The sequence below is a fragment of the Protopterus annectens genome, chromosome 2.part1 (genome assembly GCF_019279795.1).
Source record: "Protopterus annectens isolate FY-2018-M chromosome 2.part1, PAN1.0, whole genome shotgun sequence".
In the NCBI taxonomy this organism is placed as follows: domain Eukaryota; kingdom Metazoa; phylum Chordata; order Ceratodontiformes; family Protopteridae; genus Protopterus; species Protopterus annectens.
Window position 1 is genome coordinate 666,933,900 of NC_056729.1, and position 13,252 is coordinate 666,947,151.

Sequence of the window (13,252 nt, forward strand, 5' to 3'; positions counted from 1 at the left end):
TAACTATAGCCTCCAGACAGGCTTTTTACCGTGCAAATGGAGAATAGTGCCTTTTTTAGGTAAGGTTCAAATGACAAATTCACCACCGTAACAGGAACAGGCAAGCAAAAACTGAGGGTGATGCTACTCAATGCTAGAAGTCTAAATCTCAAAATGCACTCACTCGAGGCACTCCTTAAAATGGAGAACATCGATATCTGTGCAGTGACTGAAACCTGGTTCAAGGCTCCAGAAAGCACCCCTGCACTACCAGGCTATAACTCATACCACACATTTTGGCCATGTAACCTGGACCGGAACACCAAAGGTGGAGGTGTGTCCATATTCATTAAGGATATCCACACCTCCAGGCTAGTTGCTCAGCATAATGCAACCAAGGTTATCCAAGTGCAACTAACTCTGGGCAAAACTGCAATCCAAATTGTAGCTTGCTACAGATCGCCCACCATGCCCCAGGATTCCCACTCCTCTTTTCTTGATGTACTGGAAAATATTAGGGTTCAACCAAACACCCTAATAATGGGCGATTACAACTACCCCACCATTAACTGGGAAAACTACTCATGTACCAACTCCTTCTCTCAATGCTTTCTGGAATTCACAAACTCCAATGCCCTGGATCAACTTATTCACACCCCCACCAGGGGCAACAATATCCTAGATCTAGTTATTACCAATATGAATGACCGGTGTTCCACACCTGAAGTCAACGCCTCATTGGTCCGATCCGACCATAAGCTAATTACCCTAGATATCCACAGCCTGCCTCCACCCCCCATTAAGGAAACCATGGTAAAAAATTTCTCCAAAGACAACTTCATGCTTCTTAAGACAAAAGTGGTGAGCTTCATGATACCCATGGAGATGGACAATACAGTTATGACTACTGAATCCTACACAATTGCACTTTATAAGCACTTACATGAGTGCATGGATTGTGCTATCCCAAACAGAACCAAGATGCTATCCTCCAAAAAAGGAAGCCAATCTGATGGCCTTTTGCCATAAACAAACTGTACAACAGAAGGAAGAAACTCTTGCAAAAGAGAGTAAAATTCCACGAGTGGAGGAGCTCCCTGGTCAGCCTCAGTAAGAAGCTGCGATCCCTGATAAAATCCTCCAAAGCTAGTTACAAAAACAAAATTGCCACTGATTCTAAAGACAACCACAAAGCATTCTATAGCTATGTCAAGAATCTCAATGGCAACACTCAGATCTGCTCTGAGTTACAGTACAATGGCACTAAATATACAGACCCAACTGATATTGCCAACATCCTGGCAGATAGGTTCAGTGCTAACTTTACCTGCCTCTCACCCCCTAAAGAGCCCATCTCTATACCGGAAGAATGCAAAGTTCCTGTAATCATGGCTGCACAGGTAAAAAACACACTCTTCAAAGCCAGGAACACAGCATCCATGGGACCAGACAACATCCCAGGCTGTGTTCTACATGAACTACAGAATGAACTGGCACCCCACCTAAGTACCATGTTCAATCATAGCCTCACCTCAGGCTTTGTGCCTGCTGAATGTCGCACAGCAACGGTTATCCCACTTCACAAGGGGGGAGCCACCACGGACCCCGGGAACTACCGCCCGATTAGCCTGACGAGCCTGGTCTGCAAGGCCATGGAACGTATCATCATGGAACTTACAAACAAAGACATTGATAATCTCCAAACTTTGGATCCCACCCAGTTTGGGTTTGTAAAAGGCAGATTATGTCTCCTAAACCTGATAGACTTCTTTGAAGCAGTCACCAAAGCCGTAGACAAGGGTAAGGTGGTTCATACAGCCTATCTAGATCTTGCCAAGGCTTTTGACACCATCCCCCACTCTGGAATTATAGATAAACTCACTAAACTAAACCTATGTCACAAGATGGGTTGCCAACTGGCTCACTGTCAGAACCCACACTGTGAAAGTAGCAGACTCCAAATCCGACTTCAGACAAGTGACAGGTGGAGTGCCACAGGGTTCAGTCCTGGGTCCTCTCCTGTTTCCTATCTACTTCTCTGAAATACAGGCTAAGACAGAAGGTTTTTGGCTAATGAAGTTCGCAGATGACTGCAAACTAGGAGCCATAATCAAAACTCCTAACGATGTGGACATCCTACAAAAGGGCCTCACTGAGACAGATGCCTGGTGTCAAAGCCATGGCCTCAAGCTCAGTGCCAAAAAGTGCATTGTCATCCCCTTTTGTAAAAACTCTGTACCCATGAACTACAACATAGGTGGTAGTATACTTAACACCAAAAGTGTGATAAGAGACCTTGGGACACAGGTGGACAGTAGTCTCTCCTTTGATAATCACATCGCCACAGTAGTCAGGAAATCCTTCTACGTGGCACACCTCATCACAAAAGGTTTCTCAACCAGAAAAAAAAGAGGTCATTGTTCCCCTCTACTCACCACTCATTAGACTCATTATAAAGTACAATGCCCCTTTTGGTATATACCTCACAAGACATCTACAACAACTGGAAAGGCCGCAGAAACACCTCACAAAGAGGATTACTGGCCACAAGCAGATGCCCTATGCAGACTGTCTCAAAAAAACCCAGCTTTACTCTGTCACATATCACCTACTCAGAGGTGATCTCTGCCTAACATACAAAGCTATGTCAAACCCAGAGCTGTTGGACATGCTCCACTTAAAGAAATCCCAATCCCTCTGAGCTATATGCTCTAGGGACCTAAACCTTGTCACCATAATAAACAGAACATGCCGGAGGAATAGATTCCTGTCCCAGAGACTTCCCATACTCTGGAATAAACTACCTATCTATATCAAACAAAGCTCCTCAGTAGCACTCTTCAAGAAAAATCCTGATGATTGGATGGGAAATAGGAAATTCACCCCGGGGATCACCTCTGTGGCTCTGCTCGACAGTGGCACAGGAAAATAATTTTATTGGGTGGCAAAAGCCAGGGTACCTTTTTGGCTGGGCTTGTATAGGCCCCAGGGCTGATAGCCTAGTACCTACCTATAAACCTAAGAACTGCAGTAATCATCCCTCTGCACAAGGGCTGTCCATCACAGATCCCAGAAACTACAGACACATATGTCTCTAGTCTCATATACAAAGTCATGGAAAGAATTATCTTGGAAAGGATTAATAAGGACATAGAAAACCTTCAAATACTGCATCCAACCTGGTTTGGTTTCACCAAGGGCAGACCATGCCTATTCCACCTGATGCAATACTTTTGAGAATGTCACCAAAGCAATGGATGAGGGCAAAATGGTGTATGCTGCCTATCTTGACCTGGCTAAGGCATTTGATGCAATATCCCACTTGGGCATTGTAAACAAACATATGGCTATAGACATGAACTCCTATGGTATGTGCTGAATAACCAGCTGGCTTTCTCATAGGACCCATGAAGTTAGGTTAGGGGAAACCACTTACACAAGGAGGCTGGGTACTAGCAGAGTCCCTCGGGGCTCTGTGCTTACTCAGCTCATTTTGGCATCTACTTCTCGGAAGTAAAAGGCAATATTAAGTGCCTCTGGCTGACCAAGTTTACATATGATTGCAAACTAGGAGCCGTCACAGAATCCCCCAAGAGACTAACATCCTACAAGAAGAATTAACACATCGAAGTGACTGGTGTCAAAGCCATTGCTTAAAACTCAGTGCCAAGAAATGCATAATAGTAACCTTTAGAAAGTCAATCAAACTAGGAAATTACCTCATTGATAACACTCCCCTAAGAGTAGAATGAGTAGTCACGGATTTGTGTATGTATATAGATAGTAACATAGAGACCAGATTGGCATAATGGTTAAGGTCTTCACCTCCCATTCACAAAGTACAAGGCCAATGCCTGCACAAAGTTTGCATGTTCTCCCTCTGCCTCTGTGGGGTTCCTCCCCATCTCCCAAAAACATGCTGAGTGTTTCCATTTCAAAACTCACCCAAGAATGGAGTTGTGGACAGCAGCACAGGTTCTTGATGGTGCCCTATAGGGGGAACAGTTGTAGAGATCACTCCATTTGGGCATCTACTGTGGTGTGCAGTATCCTCAAGATAGGAGAGCATGGATCACAGACTGTGCACCATGGCAGGGCTAGCCACTGGACAGGGTAAAATATGGTTCCAGATGATTTGGTCATGTTCAATAATGTAGCCAAATGGGCATAGGTAATTACTGGTGATAAGAGAGATGAGGACCCGGCCTACTCTGACCTATGCCAGGGACATTTGATAATTGTGAGAGGGGTGTATGTGCCCCTATTGGCCAGTGTGTGTCCACTATAAAGCCCAGCAGCCCTCAGTCAATTGGGTTACTGGGAATAGCTCCATTGAGCAAACACTGGATGTGAAACTAATCAAACTACCAAACATGAACTAAGAATTGCTACACTCAACATAGGTACACTGACAGAACGGAGCTTAGAAGAGGATGACGTGATGGTAATGAGGAGGCTGGACATTTTATGTATCTTTCATTAAGGGGTGGTTTGTCAAAATTCAAGCCCTTTCAAACCCTGAAAACACAGCAGCCTATGATTAATTGCTCTCAAAAACTCTGTACAACCATGTCATGTCAATGGCTGTACACAGGTTGCTTTCCCTACCAGATGTAAGCCCAGATCTAGCCCCAGAAACAAACCAATAAAGCAAAAATCAGGAAGGGTAATTCCCATAAAGATAAAAAAATCTCTCATCAAACTAAATAGGCAAATAAGAGGGCTAATTAGGTCAAACAAAGCCAACTTTCAGGTTAAGATAGCTTCCCAGGCGAAAGATAACCATAAGACCTTCTTCAACTTTGTGAGAAACTTCAAGGGCAGTACACAGGAGTATACTGAACTGGTGGTTAATGGTGCCACATTCACTGAGCCTGGCGATATATCAAACCTATTAGTAGACAAATTTATTTCCAACTTTACCTCCTCTCACCCCAATTATCCCCAAAGAAATGCCCTCAAAAATAACCCCTCCAACTATAACTAGGGAGCATTTACTAGCTGCTTTCACTAAAGCCAAAAACACAGTCATGGTCAGACCTGATAACATCCCAGGGTGGCTCCTAAACAGTCTAACCCACCCCCCTCCCAAGAAATGTCCTCAGACATAACCCCTCCAACTATAACTAGGAAGCATGTAATGGCTCTGTTCACTAAAGCCAAGAACACAGCCACAGTGGGCCCTGATAATATCCCAGGATGCCTCCTGAACACTCTAAAATATGACTTATTAGGATCCCTGGAGTCACTATTTAACTATAGTCTTAAAACAGGCTTTGTGCTACAAGAATGGAGGACTGCAATGATCATCCTCCTTTATAAAGGAAGACCTTCAACAGAACCTGGAAACTACAGACCCATTGTTCTTAAAACAGTGTTATTTGCAAAGCCATGGAAAGAATTATATTGGAAATTATCAACATGGACATAGGAGGCCTCCAGACACAGGATCCATCCCAGTTAGGCTTTGTCAAAGAAAGGTCATGCTCACTCAGCCTGGTGGGCTTTTTTGAAAAGGTCACTAAAACAATGGATGAGGAAAGTGGTTCATACTGCCTACTTAGATCTAGCTAAAGCATTTGATACAATACCCCACTTGGGTATTGTCAAAAAACTTATGTAACTAGTCATAAACCCTTTATAACATGCTAGAATTTGAGGCAATCAGTGAGGCCACCTCCACAAAGAGGCCAGCCATCAGTGGAGTCAGTCAGGGCTCTATGCTGGGCCCACTCCTCTTTCAGAACTACATCTTGGAGGTCAAAGCTAATGTCAAAGGCCTCTGGATGTTCAAATTCACAGAAGATTGCAAACTGGGAGCAGTCATTGAATCCCCTCCAAGATGAGAACACCCTTCAGGAAGGTCTGACATAGACAAATGCTTGGTGCCAAAGCCATGGCTTAAAACTCAATGCCAAGAAATGCATTATAGTACCTTTTGGGAAGTCAGCCACCCTGGATAACTATGTCATCAATAAAACACCCTTAAAAATTGATTCATAAGTCAGGGATCTGGGAACTTGTGTAGACAGTAACCTAGCCTTCAACCAACGTGTCCTTCTATGCTGCTTAACATATACGTATGGGCATGGCATTTAGACCCAGAGTGGTCATTCTATGACTGTATTCAGTCCTCATCAGACCCATCATAGAGTACAATGCCCACCTTTGGTATGTATCTGACCAGAAACATGCAGCAACTGAAACATCCACAAAGGTTACTTACAAAAAGAATACAGGAAGTAAACGAAATGTCCCAAGCTAATCACCTCAAAGACCTGTATTTTTACTCTGCATCATACAGTCTACTGAGAGGTGATCTTTGCTTGGCATACAAGGCATCCCCAGACCCTATTTTGATGAACATTTTGCACATCTTCAAAACAAACAGCATTAGAACTACTTGATCAAAAGACCTGAATTTTACTTGCAATATAAATAGGACATGTTGGAGACAGAGATATGGCTCTCTGAAACAAGTTCTCCATCCATGTGAAGCAGAGTTCCTTCCTAACCTATTTAAGCACAACTTGAACCAATGAATGAGTCATCAGAAATTCACCCTTGGTCTGGCGCCTATGTCTCTGATGGACAAAGGCAGTCAGCAAATCACCCCATATATAAATCAAAATTGTGGCTCACATTTGTATTGCATGGCTAGGCTTATAAGGGCCCTAGTGGTCATTAGATTAGTATACACCTATGAACTTATGAGAGGGTGACAGCTGACATGACACCCCATCCCAATATAGAAAATTTGGGAAAAAAGGGGGGTGATGATGATAAGGTAGAAAGGAAACCATTCTATGTTGCTCAACTTATAAGCAAGGCCATGGCATCTAGGCACAAGAAAGTCATTGTTCCACTGTATTTTGTCCTCACAGGCCCATCATTGAGTACAACACCCTCTTTGATATGTACTTGACCAGGCACATGTAGCAACTGAAATGTCCACAGAGGTTCCTCACAAAAAGAATATAGGGTGTAAATTGAATGTCCTATGCAGATCGCCTCAAATTCTATCTCTGTACCCCATTTTCTGCAGCTTGTTGAGAGTCAATCAATGTCTAGCATGCAATGCATCCTTGGATCACACTTTGAGACCTTTTCCATATCAGCAAAAAAAGTAGCATCAGAATTACTTGATCTAGAGATTTAAGCTTTGTTTGCAAAATAAGTAGGACACGTTAGAGGGACAGGTATGTGTTTCAGAGAATTCCCCTTCTCTGTACAGGCTTTTTTTTTAAACACCTTTATTGAATTATCACTTGTGATATAAGTAAATATACATTTATATAAAAGTAATCAAACTGTACTAACAAGTTCATGTTTACAAGCATTATACTTCACATATATTGTCATATATCATATAACCTAAACAACATTACGTAAATTATTCAATCCCTGGCCTTTTTTTAAACAAGAAATATCTTTATTAAACTATTACTTACGACATAGGCAATCATACATTTATATAAATGAAAGCAAACTACACCGACACAATCGTAGTTGCAAGCATTTTACATCACAAACCATACTGACACACTCCCAGTTGCAAAAATTATACATCATTTATAATCTACCCAATCATTTTCAGTCAAACATTACATAACTCATTTAAGTCCTGCCTTCTTTTAAACCTCATTCCTCCCCTGTAAGTACTGTTCCCACAATTCCCATTTTTCCTATGTAGTTTGCTCCTACCCATTTCTAAAGCTCTCAATTCCAGTTGTTTTATTTCTGTTACTATATTCACTGCTTCTAGTACAATTGGTTTATAGGTTCACAGGTTTATAGGATGATACTAGGCTATTGGCCCAAAGGCCCTTATAAGCCTAGCCAAGAATTTTTCCCATGTTCCCTCAAAGTCAGCACCTGTTTCCCCTATCCAGCTGGGACACAGATGGGATCTCAGAGGTGTAGCTTCTGTTTCCCATCCAGTCGTCTAGGTTCCTTTTAAAGAGGGCTAGAGAGGTACTCTGCTTGACATGGAGAGGGAGTCTATTCCACAGATGGGGGGAATCTTTGTGACACAAATCTATCCTGCCAACAAGTTCTATTAATGTCACAGACCAGGTTGAGGCTTTGTGTGTGGGTTGCGTGAGTGGAGTTTGTCTTATGGATATGTAGCAACTACATCAAGGCTGGGTCTGAAATGGCCTTTTATGCCAGACACAGGTCACCTCTGAGCAGTCTGTATGAGACTGAGTAGAGGGACAGGGCTTTTAGACTATCTGTATAGACACTGGATTTTCCTGGTCAGCAACCTCTGTGGTCTGTCCAACTGCTGCATGTGCTTGGCAAGGTACATGCTGAACTGGCATTGTACTTGATAATGGGTCTGATAAGGGAGGAGTACAGAGATGTTATGACCTCCTTGTTCCTGGATGAAATACCCTTATTTATGAGGTGGGCCATGTAGAAAGCCTTCTGTACAATGGAGGTAATGTGGTGGTCAAAAGTCAGGTTGCTATCAACCTGGGTGGCCAAGTCCCTCACAACTGACTGTATGCTTAGTACGTTGTTATTAATGTGATAATTAGTGGGGATGACATTTTCACCAAAGGGGATAATGATGCATTTCTTGGCACTCAGTTTGAGGCCATGCTTCTGGCACCAGTCATTAGTTTGGGTAAGACCCTCTTGGAGGATGTTCTCATCACTAGGGGAATTTAAGACAGCACCCAGTTTGCAGTCATCTGCAAAGCTGGTCAAGCACAGACCACTGGTTTTGGCTTGCACCTCAGAAAATTATATCCCAAACAGTAGAGGCCCCAAGACTGATCCTTGGTGTACACTGCTTGTTACAGGTCTACTACTAGAGTTGGCTTCCCCTACTTTAACTGAGCGGATTCTATCAGTGAGCCAGTTAGCTACCCATCTGGTAACATACAGGTTGATGTCTAGCTGGGAGAGTTTATCTATTATGCCCGAGTGGAGGATAGTGTCAAAGGCTTTGGCTGGGTCAAGGTAGGTGGTATGCACTGTCTTCCCCTTGTCCATGGTTTTGGTGACTGTTTCGAAGATGTTGACCAAGTTTAGCAGGCATGATCTCCCTTTGACAAAACCAAGCTGTGTGGGGTCAAGCATTTGGAGGTTGCCAATGTCCTTGTTTATAAGGTTCATGATAATGTGTTCCATGGCCTTGCAGATCAGGCTAGTTAGGTTGATGGGCCTATAATTGCCTGGGTCAATGGATGCTCCACCTTTGTGTAGAGGGATAACAGTGACTGTCCTCCATTCAGCTGGGATGAAGCTGGTGTTCAGGCTTTGGTTGAATAGGGTGTCTAATGGAGCTGAGAGCTCATGCCTGAGTTCATGTAGGATATAGCCAGGGATGTTATTGAGTCCCGTGGAGATTATGCCTTTGATAGGGCATTAAGGACCTGCTCCCTAGTGATGAGGGGAGTGGGGCAGGTACTGGGGATGTCCTGGTTTACTGATGAGGAGGACAGCGGGATGAATTTTAGATTTTGATTTCCATTTTCTAATAATTCCTTTCTTGGCAGCCACCATAATTAGACAAAGCAAAGCCTTACCATATCTAGGCAATTACGATTCTGTATCATAGCTCAAAAAATCATCTCCCTCATCACACCAATCTGCCCATCCAGCATCTCTGACAGTGCATCCCGTAGGGAATCCTTAAAAGTCCACCAACTCACCACACTCCCAGAAGATATGTTCACAATTACCTCATTCTTCCCCGTCACACCTCCAACATTTGCTGTCTACCTGAGCAAAAATTTTCTAGAGTCTACCTTGGGTATAAAAATATCTATGTAAACATTTATAAGCAAAAATCCTAAATCTTCTAGATTTTCTTGCATATTTGGGAGACACACATACATATCCTCTCATTGTTTCTTTGTGAATTGTTTATCTAATCTCTCTTCCCAATCCTTTTTAACCTCCTCTGATTGATTCTTATAGTTATCATGCAATATTTTATATGCCCTACTAATTATTCCTTTCTTAATGGCAACTTCTGTTTTAGATTCTACTAAAACCTCTACCAGTGCTGGTCTTTTGTTTAGGGTCCCCTATTTCTTTCTTTTTGCCTATACTCTGATATCAGTCCTTGATAGGGAAGGCAATCTCTAACCTGCAGTCCAAATAAATTCTTGGTATCTTCCTATTCTGTCATCGTTCCCTCTCTAGTTATTTGCTCCCAATACATTGGTTCCTTTGCCAGTTTTCTCCAATAAGTTCCAGCCCCCTCCTGCCTATTGTCTATATATCCCTAATTGCAGTCATCCATATCAGCAGAATCTCCTTTCTCCATTCTTATGTTGGCTCAGTTCTCAGGATACTTTCTGCTACTTTATAGATATAATAGTCTGTAAGAATATTGTTATTCTCCTTAAAGACCTGCATCCAAAATCCCAGTCTCTCCTTGTGTCTTGAGCTTCCGCCCTGTTTCATCATCATCCCTTTCCACTTTGGATTATAGTTTTTTGCTTGCTCTATGTATACAAGCCTTAACTGTGTAACTCTGAAATACCCCTTCAGATCAGGTAATTCCAATCCGCCCTGTTCTACTAGAAGAATCAGCTTACCCACTTGACTCTTGCTGTCTTCCCTTCTAGATAAAGTCCTTCAGCTCTTTATTAACTACTATCCACAGCTTCTCCTCTGGTTGATAAAAATATGTCTGACCTATGTTATAAGATTAGTCGGACTAAAACATTTTAACTGCTTGTATCTTACCATCCATATCCATATAACAAAACTTCCATTTTCTCAGTCTTTGTATTATCTTTTGTTTAGCCTCTTCTCATATATCCTTAGCTGCCACACCATAATCATTTTAATCCATACTTCTAAATACTTCATTTTATCATGTCCCCATAAATATAGATATTGCCAAACCAGTTTATATGTGGATACATAATTTACTGCTATTGCCTTTGTTTTATCTTTGTTAATTTTGTATCCCAAAAAGACTTGAAACTGTCTCAAAATGTTCCACAACACTGTAATGTCTTTTTCTGGTTTTGTCAGGTATAAAATAATATCATCTGCAGATAGAGACAGCTTTTCTTCACTACCATACCAATTATATCCTTGAATTTCTGAGTCCTTTATTTTCTTTGCCAATGGTTCTAAATTTAATGCAAATAACAAAAGGGAAAGAGGACACCCCTACCTGATTCCTCTGCTCAAGCAGAAATCATCAAACAGGACCCCATCCACTTTAATTTTTGCCTGCGATCCCTCATATATCCTCCTAATCAACCTTATAATTTTTTCAGGAAATGCACATGCTTCCATTGCACTGCTCATAAAGTCCCAGCTTAGTCTGTCAAAAGCTCAAGACCTACCAACAACAATGGTATTTTCATACATTCCCTCTGGATCATCAGTGTTCTGTTAATGTTGTCAAATGTTTGCCTCCCCTCCACAAAATCACAATGATCCATATCTATGAATTTTGGCATTACTTTTGCCATTCATTTTGCCATCATAGACATAAACACTTTATAATCATGGCTTAGTATTATAATGGGCCTGTACGAAGTTGGATCTGATGGATCTTTACCCTGTTTAGTTATTACAGCTACCACTGCTTTCTTCCAGGATGTTGGTACTTCTCCTCCTAAAATACTGTGAAACAAAATCTTCCAGATCTTTATCAGTTTTTTTCCCTCCTATCTTCCAAACTTGTATAAGAATACCATCTATTCCTGGGAACTTTCCTGTAGATTGGTTATACATCACAATTTTATCTCATCTCCTCCTATCCCAACCATTTGTAATTGAGCCTCATCTACCTCTAACCTTGGCATATTTAATTCTTCCATATATAGTTCCATTTGTATCTTTTCTTGATTTCCATATTTCTCTGCTTTATACAAACTTTCATAGAATTTTCGAAATATTTCTAATACCTCTACCTGATCTCTTGTTACCATCCTTGTTAAAGGCTCCCTAAGCTTAGTGACAGCCCTTTGTACTTCTTTTGCCTGAGTCAATGTGCTAAGCATTTTTGTGCTCTAGTGTTATCAAAAAACAGTTGTTTAAGAGCAATCTTTCTAAACTTGTGTATATTATCAAGGTAATCCCTTATTTTCTGCTTAGCATTCTGCAGTTGATCCTCTTCTTGTTGTATGACATTCTCCCTATTCTGCAATACTTTAATCTTTGTCAGTCTCTCTATATAATTCTTGTTGCCTCTTAACCATAGCTCCCTTTCTTTTATTTCCACCTTATTTTAAACTCCACCTTAATTTTTTCCCACTCCCTAGCTATGTTTTTCGAAGTCATTTCTATCCTCTCGAATAGCTCCTGAATAATCTCCACTACCCATTCCTTAAATTTCTCTCTTTTCAACAGATAGATGAGAAAGCACCAGTGTCTCATTTTTTTTATTTCATTACCCTGTGTTTTTAGTTTAGCTATTGGTGCATAATCTGAAATAGTTATTGGGTTCATATCAAGACCTTCAATTAAATGCACATATTCTATGAAATGTAAATTCTGTCTAGACTAGCCCAGTTTTTAAATCTTGGGGAATAATATGTAAATTCACTCCGAACTCCTATTACTGAATTCACATCTTCCACGCCAAATAATTTCATAGATTTCTTCAAAAAGCTACCCTCCTTTGTTATCTTTTCTCATCTGGCCCTCCCAGACACATTTTCACTGCTGCAAATCAAATTCCAGTCCCCACCTATAAGTAATATTCCTTGCTGAAATTATTATTTCTCCCAGAATTTTCTTAAGCTCCATTATAGCAGTTTTATATGGAATATAAATACATGCAAGTATAATCCTCCTCCCTTGCCATTAGCCCCTTAGCACTACAAGTCTGACATTATTATTTTTTTATCCTCTTCTATCACTAATGGAGCTCCTCTTGCAATTAATATAAGTAGTCCTCTTTTCCTATGTCCCAGATATTCCACTGAATAACCATCCTGAAAACCTTTCTTTATCAAATTCACATGTTCATTTCTTTCCAAGTGTGTCTCCTGTAACATACCTATTTGCACTCTACATTTTGATATAGCTCACTATTCTTTCTTTTTTGTATTTATCTGTGGACCATTGTCATTTAAAGACATTACAGAAAGTGCCATTGAATTAAAAGTTATTAATCCCATCTTTTATATATAACACCTTTTTTGTTAAATGTCTAATTCCAACTTTTGTGTTACATGCATATACTGTTTGAAAGGTTGATCTTTTATATATCTGTTTCTTGACATATATATTTGAGCCTATGTCACATCTTACAAAACTTTTTGTTTTATTGAAAGCCCTCAAA